The sequence below is a fragment of the Zea mays genome, chromosome 4 (assembly GCF_902167145.1).
Source record: "Zea mays cultivar B73 chromosome 4, Zm-B73-REFERENCE-NAM-5.0, whole genome shotgun sequence".
Lineage (NCBI taxonomy): Eukaryota > Viridiplantae > Streptophyta > Magnoliopsida > Poales > Poaceae > Zea > Zea mays.
The window spans coordinates 113,793,198-113,806,843 of record NC_050099.1 but is presented as its reverse complement, the minus strand read 5'-3'; positions in this window follow the sequence as shown (position 1 = coordinate 113,806,843).

Here is a 13,646-nt window from a genome sequence, read left to right as displayed (position 1 = left end):
CGGAGAGATCTTGGCACCCAGTCGGTGTGATGTCGTGGCCGTCGGAGGAGCGGCGGAGCCTGGCGGAGGGACAGCTGTCGGAGCGGTCGAGTCCTTGCTGACGTCCTCCTGCTTCCGTAAGAGAGCTGAGAGCCGCCGTCGTCACAGGGCACGCGGGGCGCCATCATTGCCTATCTGGCGGAGCTAGCCAGATGGGACACCGGTCTTGTTCTCTGCGGCCCGAGTCGGCTCGGGGTAGGGTGATGATGGCGCTTCCCGTTGACGTGGCGGGCCCGCGCCCGAGGTCGGGCGACGTGGGGGCTCCTCCGAAGCCGGGGTTGAGTCTGTCTTCCGTGGCCGAGGCCGAGCCCGAGCCCCTGGGTCGGGCGAGGCAGAGGTCGTTCGGCGGAGGTCGGGGCGGAGTCCGAGCCCTGGGGTCGGGCGAAGCGGAGTTCGTCGTCTTCTGGGGCTGAGCCTGAGTCTGAGCCCTGGGTCGGGCGGAGCGGAGTTCGCCGTCTTCCGGGGCCTAGCCCGAGTCCGAGCCCTAGGTCGGGCGGAGCAGAGTTCGCCGTCTTCCGGGGCTGAGCCCGAGTCCGAGCCCTGGGTCGGGCGGAGCGAAGTTCACCGTCTTCCGGGGCCTAGCCCGAGTCCGAGCCCTGGGTCGGGCGGAGCGGAGTTCGCCGTCTTCCGGGGCCTAGCCCGAGTCCGAGCCCTGGGTCGGGCGGAGCAGAGTTCGCCGTCTTCCGGGGCTTAGCCCGAGTCTGAGCCCTGGGTCGGGCAGAGCGGAGTTCGCCGTCTTCCGGGGCTTAGCCCGAGTCCGAGCCCTGGGTCGGGCGGAGCGGAGTCTCCTATGGCGCCTTTGGCAGGGCCTGACTGCCTGTCAGTCTCACTCTGTCAAGTGGCACTGCAGTCGGAGTGGCGCAGGCGGCGCTGTCCTTCTGTCAGACCGGTCAGTGGAGCGGCGAAGTGACGGCGGTCACTTCGGCTCTACCGGGGGGCGCGCGTCAGGATAAAGGTGTCAGGCCACCTTTGCGTTAAATGCTCCTGCGACTCGGTCGGTCGGCGCGGCGATTTAGTCAGGGTTGCTTCTTAGCGAAGGCAAGGCCTCGGGCGAGCCAGAGATGTGTCCGCCGTTGGAGGGGGGCCTCGGGCGAGACGGAAATCCCTCGGGGTCGGCTGCCCTTGTCCGAGGCTAGGCTCGGGCGAGGCGTGATCGAGTCGCTCGTATGGACTGATCCCTGACTTAATCGTACCCATCAGGCCTCTGCAGCTTTATGCTGATGGGGGTTACCAGCTGAGAATTAGGCGTCTTGAGGGTACCCCTAATTATGGTCCCCGACAGGTCCTATGCTACTAGAGTTTGGAATTTTTAGGAGGCTTTCACCAGTAAAACAGTAGAATTCTTGTTGAACTTGTACGCTGGGGTCGGGAGCAGACGTGAGAGCGAGTTTAGGTCACGAATCTCGATCTGGTGGTGGGGAGCCCACTAGTCCCCCCTCAACCCTAGCCACCCCCCTTTTCCCTTTGATTTGTAGCCGCCCCCTCTCTTCTCCCTTTGTTTGGCTGCCCCTCCTCTCTCTCCCTCTCCTTCTTCCCCAAGAGATTGCAGCCACCACCACACAACCCTAGCCGGCCCCCATCTCCTCCTCTCCAAGGTGCAACCCTCCCCGTTTGGATCTCCGTCGTGTGGGTGCGAGCCTTCAATTGGAGTTTGGAGGGAGGAAGAAGGAAAGAGGAAAGGAAGAACACAAGGTGATTTTGTGATTATCTTTTTGTATTTGTGCTGCAATCCAATTGGTTATATGTTTACCTATGCGAATCGGTAGAGGTGTTGTCCAGAATTTTTGTGGGTGGGCGAATAGCAGTAGTATTATCAGTTTCTGGGGATTTTTCGTGAGTAATTAGTAGTAATCATTGTGATAACCAGATAGAGCTTTTTCATACCTTTCCAAAGAGTACTTATGTGCTAAATTCAGAGGTATATTTTAGGAGTTATCGCTGTTTGAAACCGGCTAGGTTGCTGTCCAGAAACACATTGCAGGGTGTGTCTTGCGGGCTGTTTGGGGCCATTTAGATGTTGGAATTTAATTATTATTTGAATTCAAAACTTGTGAGGAATTTTATGTAGATGGTTCTGTAGTTTTTGGTTGTTACCACTGCTGTCATAATTTTAAAGATATGAAATTGTCAAGCAGCGCCGCTGCAGTTTTGGTGGGTGATGGGGAGAGAGGTCGCTCGCGACGGGTTTGGAATCGTGCGCAGGTGCGGCGTTGTTTATGAGCGTTGGTTATGTGAATTTTTGCACTAAGTTGTGTCTCAAAAACAGGTGGTGGACTTCCAGATCGTTCTTAGGGCCTTGTCCAAATTTCCGGTGAAGGCAAGTAAAATAGTGATGGTTTATACCGTTGGTTGGTTTATGTGTTCTATACTTGATTACATCCATGTAAATGTGTTCTTTCTCATAATCCATTTTGAGAATTGTTGCTTGAAGCTAGTCATATTCTATTATTTACATATGTTGAAGTTATTGTTCGAGCATGTTATACGCATTGATTATTATTTGGAAGGAATGAAAATATATGTTTAACATATGTTATTTGGGGTGGTCTCATGTTGGTGTCATACATAGTGCATCTATCATTCTTTGCATGGAAGTTTCGTCGCGATCTTATGGTCCGACCGTACCGGTACAATAAGCATCATACGTTGCCCGTGAAGGGGTATGATGCAGCTTCATATCCTCAGAGGTATGGAGGCAGAAGTCATTACTGCATCTGTAGCCATGTGCATTCATGTGTGAAATGTGGAACCTGTTATGGTGGTGTGGATATTGTGGGTCTTCACTCTGTGTTTCATCTTGGAACTGAGTAGTTGTTATCTTGTTTACTTGCTGCAATTTGATATTCAAGAAGGAAGTTGTGAACTATGCGGTCATTAAAACACGGTTTGTTTACATTGTCAAATTGTTGTTTGATCTTTTTACTTGCTGAGATGTGTCATCTCACTCTTGCATTGTTTGATGCAGGCACTTGATCTTTGCTTTTAGGAAAGGAGGGAAGTAGCAACACGGTCACTACACCCTTAAATAATTGTACCACTGCTTAGTAATGGTGTTAAACAGGGGTTTCAAAGTCAAGGGGGTTGATTGTTATGAAACAGGGTATGCCAGGGGATTAATATGTTCTAGTCTTCATGGTAGTCGAATTTTCTTTTGGTTGACTGAATTCATTTTATTTTGGTCATGAATGTTCAATACTACCTTTGCATCCTGATTATACATTGTGGATTACCTTTCTTTTACATTATGTATAAACTCCATGTTCCTCTTGTTATGCTACTTTCAAGGGAGGTGCTGTCGGATTTTTTTCTTTACTTTCAGTCTCCATTTCTTTTCTTATGTTGTTTAAGTTGGTGGGAAGGGTCTTTGGTAACATTCATTGTGTGGGAGCAATGGGGTGTTACAGGAAGTCATCCAAGACAGATGGCAAGGCGGCTAGAACCCTTGCCAAGCTCACGCTCTTCCACCAGTTCTATGTGGTCATGGTTGGGTACTTGTATTTCACCCGGATCATTGTGTCTGCTCTCAGGACAATCACTAGCTACAAGTACAGATGGGTGAGCATTGCAGCCGAGGAGATGTCAACCATGGCATTCTACATGTTCACGTTCTACATGTTCTGGCTCCGCATTGGCACTGGCACTAGACTCGGTCTCGTTGGTTCAGGGAAGGGCTCTGGCTTAGTTAGCTCTGATCTGGGTGCTGTCAGTAGTGACCAAGGCATTTTTTCAGTCTTTGTTTGGGATCCTGGTGGTCACGCGAAGAACAGCTTGGGGACAAGCTATATTTCAAGGAGTGGGGAATGTCAGCAACGTCCAGAGATTCGGACGCCAACCATACTACCATCGGTGAAGATGGAGAATGGGCCATTGAAGGGGCTGTCACTACGAAGAAGCAGCAAGAAAGAAGAGTTGTCCTACGCGGCCACGTCACAGAAGCGAGACAACATTACAGTATATGGTCCCGAATGGGGTTGTGTAATTAGGGCTGTTGGGCCGAGTATGTGGAGCTTATAAGCCTTCCCTAGATTTGTAAGTGGGTATCGATGAATTAATCCAAAAACCACAACAATTTGGCTGGTTGCCGTCGTCTCCATCCCCTATCTTCTTCTTCACGTCGAACTTGTCATCCTCTACCTCTCCTTCTCCCTCCTCGTGTGCAAATAGGTCAGCCCAGCCCCCCGCGTGAGCTCTGCCCTTGCTCTCTGCGTGAGCTTCAGTATGGTCACCATCGTGCGCAAGGAGAAAGAAACCATCCAGAGATCGTGTGTTCCGTATGGTTAGAAAATGTCTTGTGGGCCCCATGCATGCATGGCAATACCACCACGTCCGATCGTCTTGTAGCAAAAAAATGGAAACTGCCCCTGCACAAAGTGTTTCTTTTTCTTTTTTTCAATGCCATTATCCGGTCAGATATTCTGTGCCCATGAACGTATGGCCCTTTGTGTGTTCGTGTTCCAACCTGTAGAATTATGTCAGTTAAATTCCACAGTTTATTAAGTACGCGATAACTTTTGCATTAGACGTCCGATGTATTTTGTTTCTGGGCCAGCACCCCTCCGACTTCACTCGGCGTGTTCATTGCACAAGCCAAGTCGGGTTATAGGTTCTGAGCAAAGAGAGGGTTCTCTTGGTGCAGCCTTGCACCTTGCTCGACTTGCTCCTGCTCTCGGTCTTGAGCTTGTCAGCGATCACGTTGGCGAGAGTTCCGTCTTTCTTGGTGTACTCGCTCGTCGAGAGTTTCTCCCACTTCTGAAGCTTCGTCCCGGGATACGAGCTGCGCCGGATCCTGTTCCCCAGCCTCATGATGTCTCTGCACGTTCCGGTGTCTGTTCCTCTATCGTCACGCTTCACACTGGGGAGGTTCTTCCCCTTGCATGGTTGGCTCGTCGTCGGAGATGGGAGACGACTCCAATCTCCCCCCGATGAAGAGGATGTCGGAGTAGAAAGGAGCTGTAGCGACGACGCTTTTCTTTTCGTCCTCCTTTGAGGGCGAAGGTGCCAGAAAGATGACTCGGCGAGCACTCGTCCCCTAACTCGGGATGTTTGCTTCCTTCTTTCGAGTGATCCGTGTCCACTCCTTTGTGGGCAAGGTGGACAACGGAGTTTTTCGGGTAGGAGAGCTCTCGATTTTTGGTTTGTAAGAGGTCATCTTTGCTCGGGATGTGGGCAGTTGCGCCACCCACTGTTCTACTCTGGTTTCCTTCTGGATTTCCGAGGAAAGCTTCTTCTCTGGCAGGTCCGCTATGCGGTGCATAGTTCCCTCCTCATCCACTATGGACGAGATGGTTCCGAAGCGGAACATGGTCCTAGGGCGAAGGGCGATCTTGCACTGGGATGTGATGGCCATTGAGCTAGCTTAGATCAACGACACACCCCCTACCTGGCGCGCCAGCTGTTGGTGTTTAGAGTCCGACCGCACACCCAGGGTTACCCTAGCGGTGCTTTTGGGTAGGACAGTGCTGTTGACTGTAGCTCAATGGTTCGTGCTGGACGCACGAGAGAGGGACATGCAATTTTCTGAAGGTTCGGGCCGCTTAGAGAGGCGTAATATCCTACTTCCTGGGGTGGATCTTTATGTAGTGGGTTACAGGTGAAGTCTCCTAAATGGAGAAAAGCTAATGAGGTAGGTAGATGGTCGATGGAAATGATGGGGTACCCCTTGGGCCTTATATTCTCGGCCGTGGGGTACTCCTTGCGTACATGAGGATCACATGTCTCCTAAATAATAGTGAACCGACTGAACTTATCTTCCTACCATCTTACCAACTTATCTCTAATCTACTCCGATATTCAAGGACGCCATGCGTGGGAAAGTCTGGTGGTTGCTGTGGATAGCGCACGAGTTGATGGATTGCCCGGGCTTGAGTCTGTTACCTTCTCAGATCGGCCCATTCGAAGTAGCTCTAGCCCGGCCCACAAAGGGATGACCTTGCGGGGTAAATGGCCTAAGGCCCCGCGCGAGGCCTTCTCGCCTTCTAGTGGACCCGAAGGATATCTATCCCCCACAGTTGCATAGTGTCTATGACTGCAAAAAGTTTTCGAAACATGTCAAAGTATCTTGAGGGTGCTTCTAGTTATGTCTAGAACCTTCCAAATGTTTTTCGGACATTAAGTGTGAACTTTAGTATATATATTAATTTAATCCCTAAAGAAATCAGTAGTTGCGAAAACCAAAATTATTTCGAGAACCAAATATCATATAAATATTCCTCTCGTCGATCTCGTTCTCGGTCTCGCCCTTTTTGTGAGATCGTCAAACCACTCTTCTCGCGAACATCGTGTTGCTTGGGTCTACCTCGTATACCCCCACCTACCACAATGCGTCGCCTCATCACGTAGTGCCTCACGTGCTGTGCATGCAACCATTTCCACCTCACTTGTTCCTCTCGCTATCGTTCCAAGCTTGCGTGTCGGCTTCAACTCCCCCAACCGTCTCCCCGCGTAGGACTAAAAAACCGTCCTCATCCCTTGCTCCTGCCAACTCGGCAACTACTGCTCTAGCAGCCCGCAGAAAGTCGTGCACGCTCAGCCATCCGCTCTTCCATCCTAGATCACGTATAGCTCAGTCGGGCACTTGCACGCAGCAACCACGCACACAGTCACGCCTCACCATCATCGACGCGCCCGGAGCTTCGCCAAACTCCCTAACCAACGCTCTGCCATCGTCGAAGCTCCGTAGTGCATAGGTGAGCCTACTCATTCAAACTCTCTCTCCCAGCCTTTCTTCTTCCTGTTGTTGTGTGCTGCGTAGCGATGCGAGCGCTCTTCGGCGACGCTTGCGGTCGAGTCCTGTGACACCCCAGTGTCACCTAGGGCTTTTCTCAGTGCTAACTCAAGAATCATCATTTCATGTAAGCCAAATTGAGCAAGAAGCACCAAATCAACTTAAGAATAAAAGATCCACTAAGTTATATCTATAGAATCATGTCTAAAAACAAATGAGGTTTTCAAAAAGGGGAAAATGTTGAAACCCTAATACCAACCCTAATTAAGCTATTTAAGTAAAAAAGAAGAGAAGGGATGAAAGACCATGAAAAACTTGAAATCATGGCTTAGGCCAATTATAAAACTTGAAATACACTAACTAAGCTGCAATAAAGATTATAAAAGTTTGGCCAAAATAGTTTGTTAAAAACTCCAAACAAGCCCTTCAAGTGGAGGTTTAATGGGGAAATCTGAAATTCTGATTTCTGAATTTTCAGGCTTTGAACCAAAACCGAGCGCGTTCCCCTTGATCTCTATCTCAAAACTCTAAGCTCCCATTGACAAAAATGTGTCTAACTAATCCCTCTACCTCATACCAGAAGATGGCATCGGGACGCGTGCTCTGGACACATCAAACCCGGGATCTTCTCTCTGTGCTCGGCAGTGAGACAAACCCAACTTCACCCCTCCATATCTCTTGATCCAATCAGCAAAACCTGCAAGCCTCCACACACAAAGGACAAAGGAATGTGAGGGGAAGAGACATCTCAATGGGATCATGGCCATAATCTCAAAGATTTGGAGCCAATCCGCGCTTGAACAAGACCTCTCTCTACGCTGCCTCGTGCTCGACGCTGTGCCAGACGCCAAAGCGCGCACTGGCGCTCGCCCGCGCACGCCCGAGCGCTTATTAGAGCCTCCCCTCGGCCGCGCTCGCCCACGCCTTTAAAACCACCCCCGGGCGAGCCTCACCTCACCCCGTGCTCACCCTCGCTCGCTAGACGCCCCTCCTTAGCTCCGACGAGCTTTCCTCTGCCCGCCATCACCGCCCGATCCTCGGCCACTGCGGCCAGCTCACTCCAGCCACGTCCAAGTTGTGCCTGCCCCTCGGTTAGCTTCGTCTGTGGCCCGTGGAGCTTTCCAAGCTCTCAGACCCGATAGAACCTCACCGGAGACCCGAGATCATCTTCGCCGGACTTTGGTCACCCGTGGCCGCGCGTAGACCGAGCAATCCGGTGAGCCATTCTCAAATTCCTCGCGCTCACATCTTCCTTGATCTCTGGTGAAGCTCCCTGACCCGTTTAATTGATCTATCGCGCCCTGGTTAGGCCGGACTCCTCGCCGCCGATGAGCTCCCCCGCCTGCACGCATGGACCGACCTCCTCCGACCACCATCGCCGGCGATCCGCACCTGGACGTGATCGCCAGAGACTCGCGGACCTCACCCGACCCCTCACTGGAGCAACCCCGCCGCCGATAAGCCCCTCCGCCCTTTTCTTCTGTCGCGGTCACTGTTCCATTAGGGGAAGGATCGCGGGTTCGATTTCGTGAAACCCTAGGGGTTTTCTGCAAAGTCATAGACTCAGATGAATAGTGAACCGAGGACATGTCTGTAATACGTTTAAAACCTTTCGCCAGGGACCCTAGTGCAAAACTGTTTTTCCTTTATCCATTTCTATTTAATCTTTTTAAATTCAGCAGAGAACTTAGGAAAATTATATCTTGAGTTATATTCAACCAAATGTAACCAAACCAATTTTACTGGATTCAAAATATTATGAACTATCACTTAAAAATACTGAACCCTATGCTTTCTATTTTAAATTTTAGAGTTTGAAATTAATTAAGGAAACTGACCAAACCTTATTAAAATAAGAAAAATTAGTTATGCTTCTGTGCTGAACCTAAGAAAATTTGCAGAAGTGTAAAACCCACTTAGGCACTGTTTAAAAATAGTAAGCACCCCAGTATTAAAGATTTAGACAAGGTTACTTATTAAAAGCCATATTTGCCCAAAACTTAGGAAAATGAGAAAGGCACTGGAAAATAATGAACAGTGAATGCAATTATTTTTCCTAGCCCACTTAAGTAATAGAGAACCTAAGAAAAATAAAGGGAACCCTAGTCCAGAACAAATTCAAAGTGAAATGTTTTATTAAGCACTAACCAAACTATAAAAACAATTATTAGAATTATGAAAACAATTTCAAAATTGTTAAGAAAAATTCAGTGGACTTGTAACCACTAAGACACCACTACAAAAATGATAGACACCCCAGCCCATCATTTTAAGTAGGGTAAACACATAGAACTTGATATTGAGCCATATTTCAATTAAATCATGAGCAAACCAAAAAGAGTGCAATAATGCGCAAATAAATTTTTGCCAAATTAATAATAAAGTAGGCCACCAGAGAAAAATGCAAAACCCAATTGAAAGCTGCAAAATAATACTCATTGCCCCTACTTCATGAAAAAGGTCATTTAGTTCAAGAAATCCCTACCACCCTTCCCTTAAGCAAAAAGTTGCCAAACTTCAGAATGATTGCTCTTACACAAAGAAGAAGATAGGAAAAAATTGAAATTTGTTGTTTGATATTTTTCAAGTATAGTGGTAGTAGAAAGCACCCCTTTGGCTAGAAACTTTAGAAAATCATAGCAAAATAACTAATAAGTATTAGTGGCTAGAAATTTGTACAAAGTCATGTTATAACATCTAAATGCCAGCAAAAATATGTCTTAGAGAATAACTCACAGTTAAAAAGGGGTTGTAGTTCAAAACACCCCCTCTGCCCTAACATTAGATAATTTTATATAGAGAGAACTCCTCACTGTTTAAGCCCCAAATTTTGAGACAGAGAATTATACACCAGTAAGAAGCCACTGTATGTTTTGCAGAATTTTTGGAAATTTATTAAGCTGTCTTGTAGTTCAAACCCTCCTTAAAAAGCATAAAAGAATTAGAAAGGAAGAGAGGAAAATAAATCTCACTCCAATAAGTTCAGCTAGAAATCTTAATAAACTCTCACTAAGACATCAAAAAGAAATCAGTGGAACACCAAAATAAACTTACCAATTAGCTTAACCATGCTTGACCCTAACTTGCTATGTATACCACAAGAATCTTCAGTAGCAAGATTAAGCTCTACCCTATTAATTTGATCATTCACCATCAAAGTTTAATTGCTAAATTGCATATCATACCATGCATGTATCTTACTCATTGCATTCATTAGATTGCAATCTCACTGACGGAGAGTACGTGCTCATCCCTGAGCAAGGAGCTGTCCACGAGGAAGACCAGTAGCAAGCTCCCGAGACTGCCATCGAGGATCTCCCCGTAGCCCCAGCTATTGAAGGCAAGCCCCAGTTTTATGCATAACCGTATCTATATATGCTACTTTACTACACTTAATGATTATAGGATTGTACTGTGCACTTAAGTGTAGGAGTTGCTTGAAACCTCTAGTTGCATGAACTTAGGATTCCTTTTTGAGATGGATACTAGTATGATAGGTCGAGTAGCTGCTTTGCTAATCAGGATCTCGGTAGAAGTCGAGTGATTTTTCTAGCACTCGCGCGAGGTCAGGAATTGATTGTATTCATCTTGATAACAGGATCTATGTGGGTCTATGGACTTGGATTCAGGGAGGATGCCTTGTCCATAAGACAGGAAAAAGATTAAAGGATTAATGTGTGGATACCTGAGTCAAGCGTTTGAACGTACTAAACACATGTCGGGAAATATGGTAACCGGTAAACCTAGTACCTAAGTGAAGCCGGGCACGGACTTTACCCCTCATGCGACCTGAGACTGGGTCTCCCATGCTAGCTATGGTGGGTACAAGTGCGGTCACTGCACGGCAGCAGTCGGGGTCAGTGGAGCATTGTATGCCAATGCGGTGAGGCCTGGCCGCGAATGGGGTATCGATGGGGAAGGTTGACGTGTGTGGGGACGGTGTGCCCTGACATGTCGTGTGTTTAGGTTTACCTTGCAAGGATAAAACTCGATTCGAATCGTCTGCTTCTCATAGCTAATGAGACTGCTCGACCCCCTGTACTACATTGAGTAAGAAGTGAAATGAGGTTTACTTGAGATAACTTGTTGATTGTACTAAATGATTGCTACCATGTATGCTTAGAAGGAGCAAACATAGTTAAGATAATGATGCTAGAAATTGAAAAGCTAAAATTTGATTTTAGATACAGCTAGTGCTTTTGGCAAACCAAACCCCTCAACCAAACAGCTGCATGGTCTAGAGGTAGAGGAGTAGACTCCTCACACCGGGTAAGTCTAGCTGAGTATTAGTATACTCAGCCTTGCTTATGGCATAATTTTTGCAGGTATGCCCCAGGATATGGTTGATGGTGTGACTTGGCCTACTACCCTTCCACCGGGTTGGACGGTCGAGTGGGATGCTGCTCCGACAGGAGAGGAGCAGTAGGAGTAGTGGGCTAGGCTGTCGGTGTTTTGGGTCCGACCGCACACCCGGGGTTGCCCCTCGAGGTGTTTTTAGGAGTAGGACGGTGTCGCCGACTGTAGCAAAATGGTTCGTGCCAGATGCACGAGGAACAATGGACAATGTTTACAGGTTCGGGCCACTTGGAAATGCGTAATACCCTACGTCCTGGTGAGTATGCTTTGCGTATGGAATACAAGGTTGCTCTCCAAGGCGTAGAGAGTTGAGGTGGATGGTAGAATAGTAATGGGGTCGATCGTTCTGAAGGGGTGCCCCCTAGGCCTTATATATCCGACCGTGAGGCAATACATGTGGATATGATAACAATGTGCGCCTCAAAGATAGTGAACTGTTTGAGTCTATCTTCCTATGATTTTGCCGACCTTTCCTCGCCTGGTTCCGTTGCATGGGGCTCCAGCGCGGGAAAGTCGGATCTTCTGTTGTGGTCACTTGCTCAACGCTGTGGGGCCGTCCGGGCTTGCACCAATCCGGCCTTACATCAATCTGCTTTACTGATTGTCCCCCCCAGGCCCATGAAGGAATGATCTTACGATTTATTGAGTTCTTGGGCCTCTCGTTAGGTCTTTTACCTTTCCGGTGGACCCGGGGGATATCTGTCCCCCACAAGCCCCCGATCTTTGGGTTGATTTTGAGGTAATCAGCCCAAAGATCCCGAGTCCAGCTTGCAGGTAATTTGGAGAAAAATGATCTCTTATTGTCTCCTTCTGCTTTGATCACTCGTAAACTGGAGCTTCGTTTCATGCTTGTGCCTTAGAGGTCGGCATTTCATATTGTAGGACCCTGAACTTCATTGGATGCACCGGAGGTGCACCCAATGGGTGTAGCCCCCGAGCTTCGAGTAGATTTTGGAAAATAATCTACTCGAAGGTCTTCATCAGAAATTATTTTTATTTTACTCTTGTATTTTGGTTGAGGGCCAGCCTTGTCTTTAATCTTGTCTTATGCCTTAGAAGTCGGCACTATCTTGGCTTGAAATGGTAATTCATGGGGTGCACCGAAGGTTCACCCAATGGGTGTAGCCTCCGAGCTTTGAGTGGATTTTTGAAAATAATCCTCTCGAAGGTCTTCATTTTGTGTCCTTCTGCTGAGAATAATCCTTTCTTTTTTTGAATGTTTTAGAGGTCAGCATTATGTCATCAATATTATGCTTCAGAGGTCAGCATGTATTTTGTCTTTTGCAGCCGAGTTCGTGATCCGCCCATATCTTGCTAGGTGGTGCAATTTATTTGCTCTGCGACTGATTGGACATTTGATGGACGTTCCCTGGCTAGTCTTCACGTCGCTTCTGTCGGTCAGATTTTGTACTTCCCCGGCTATATTTGGCTTTCCTCTGATCCTTACTGATATCTCATTTTTGTCTTGAGGTATTCATTGCATGACCTGCACAGATATGACAGTTTTGAAAAATATACTGATAATTCCTGGGCGTCCCCCCCAATGGGTGTGGACAAGGGATGGCTTGGTACGCTGAGTGTTTTAGCCGGCTGCTTCTGAGTAGTAATGTGATGCGACGGCGGGCGTAATCATATCATCCACGCTGTTGACTGGAGTCCCAATGAGTGTTGTGCTGCGTGAAACGGCGTCAGCCGCCTGACGTGTCTTCAGATGGGTTGAAGTGTGTATTGAATGCTTCACGACTGTTCAGTGACCGTGGTTGGAGGTGAGCGGTTGCCTTCTTCTTCTATAAATAGTGCCTTTGCCTCTCTGGTTTTTTCACATCTCTTGCTGTTCTTCGCTGCTTGCTTTCTTCTCCTTCTCGCGCTTCCACCATGGGCAAGAACAACAAGCGCAAGCGTGAGCTGACTCCTCCATCAGAGGACTTCGGTGACTCGGAGTACTCAGAGGAGGAGTTCTCCTCTGAGTCCGAGGGGTCTCCGGCTCCCATCCCTCTGCGTGAGTCGTCTGACGATTCAGACGACTCCCAGGGGCTTGCGGCGGAGGTCTGGACTTACATCCGGGCCGTCGAGCGCTCCGGGCTCGAGGGCTCGGATGAGTTGGAGTACTCCTCGGACGAGGACTCGTCCGAGGAGGACGGTGGCGGCGATGGCGAGGACGACGACGACGACGACGACGAAGGCGATGGCGGCGATGACGGTGACGGCGGCGGCAGGGGCGGCAGCAGCGGCAGCAAGGGTGGCGACGACGGCAGCAGCAGGGGCGGCAGCGGCGGCGGCGGCAGCAGCAAGGGCAGCAACAAGGCCAGTGGCTAAATGCCACTGGTTTTTAGATATTAGTATAGATTAGAAGTAGTATAGTGAAATAATGTAGTAGTATTAGTAGTGTAGAGTAGTATAGTGTAGTGTAGTATTAGTAGTAGTAGCAGTAGGGAAGTATCAACTCATAATGAGTTGATTTGTAAGTATGCCAACTTCCCTTTAATGAAGAATGGTTTCGTCTCCTCTGTGCCGATTATCTTGTCGT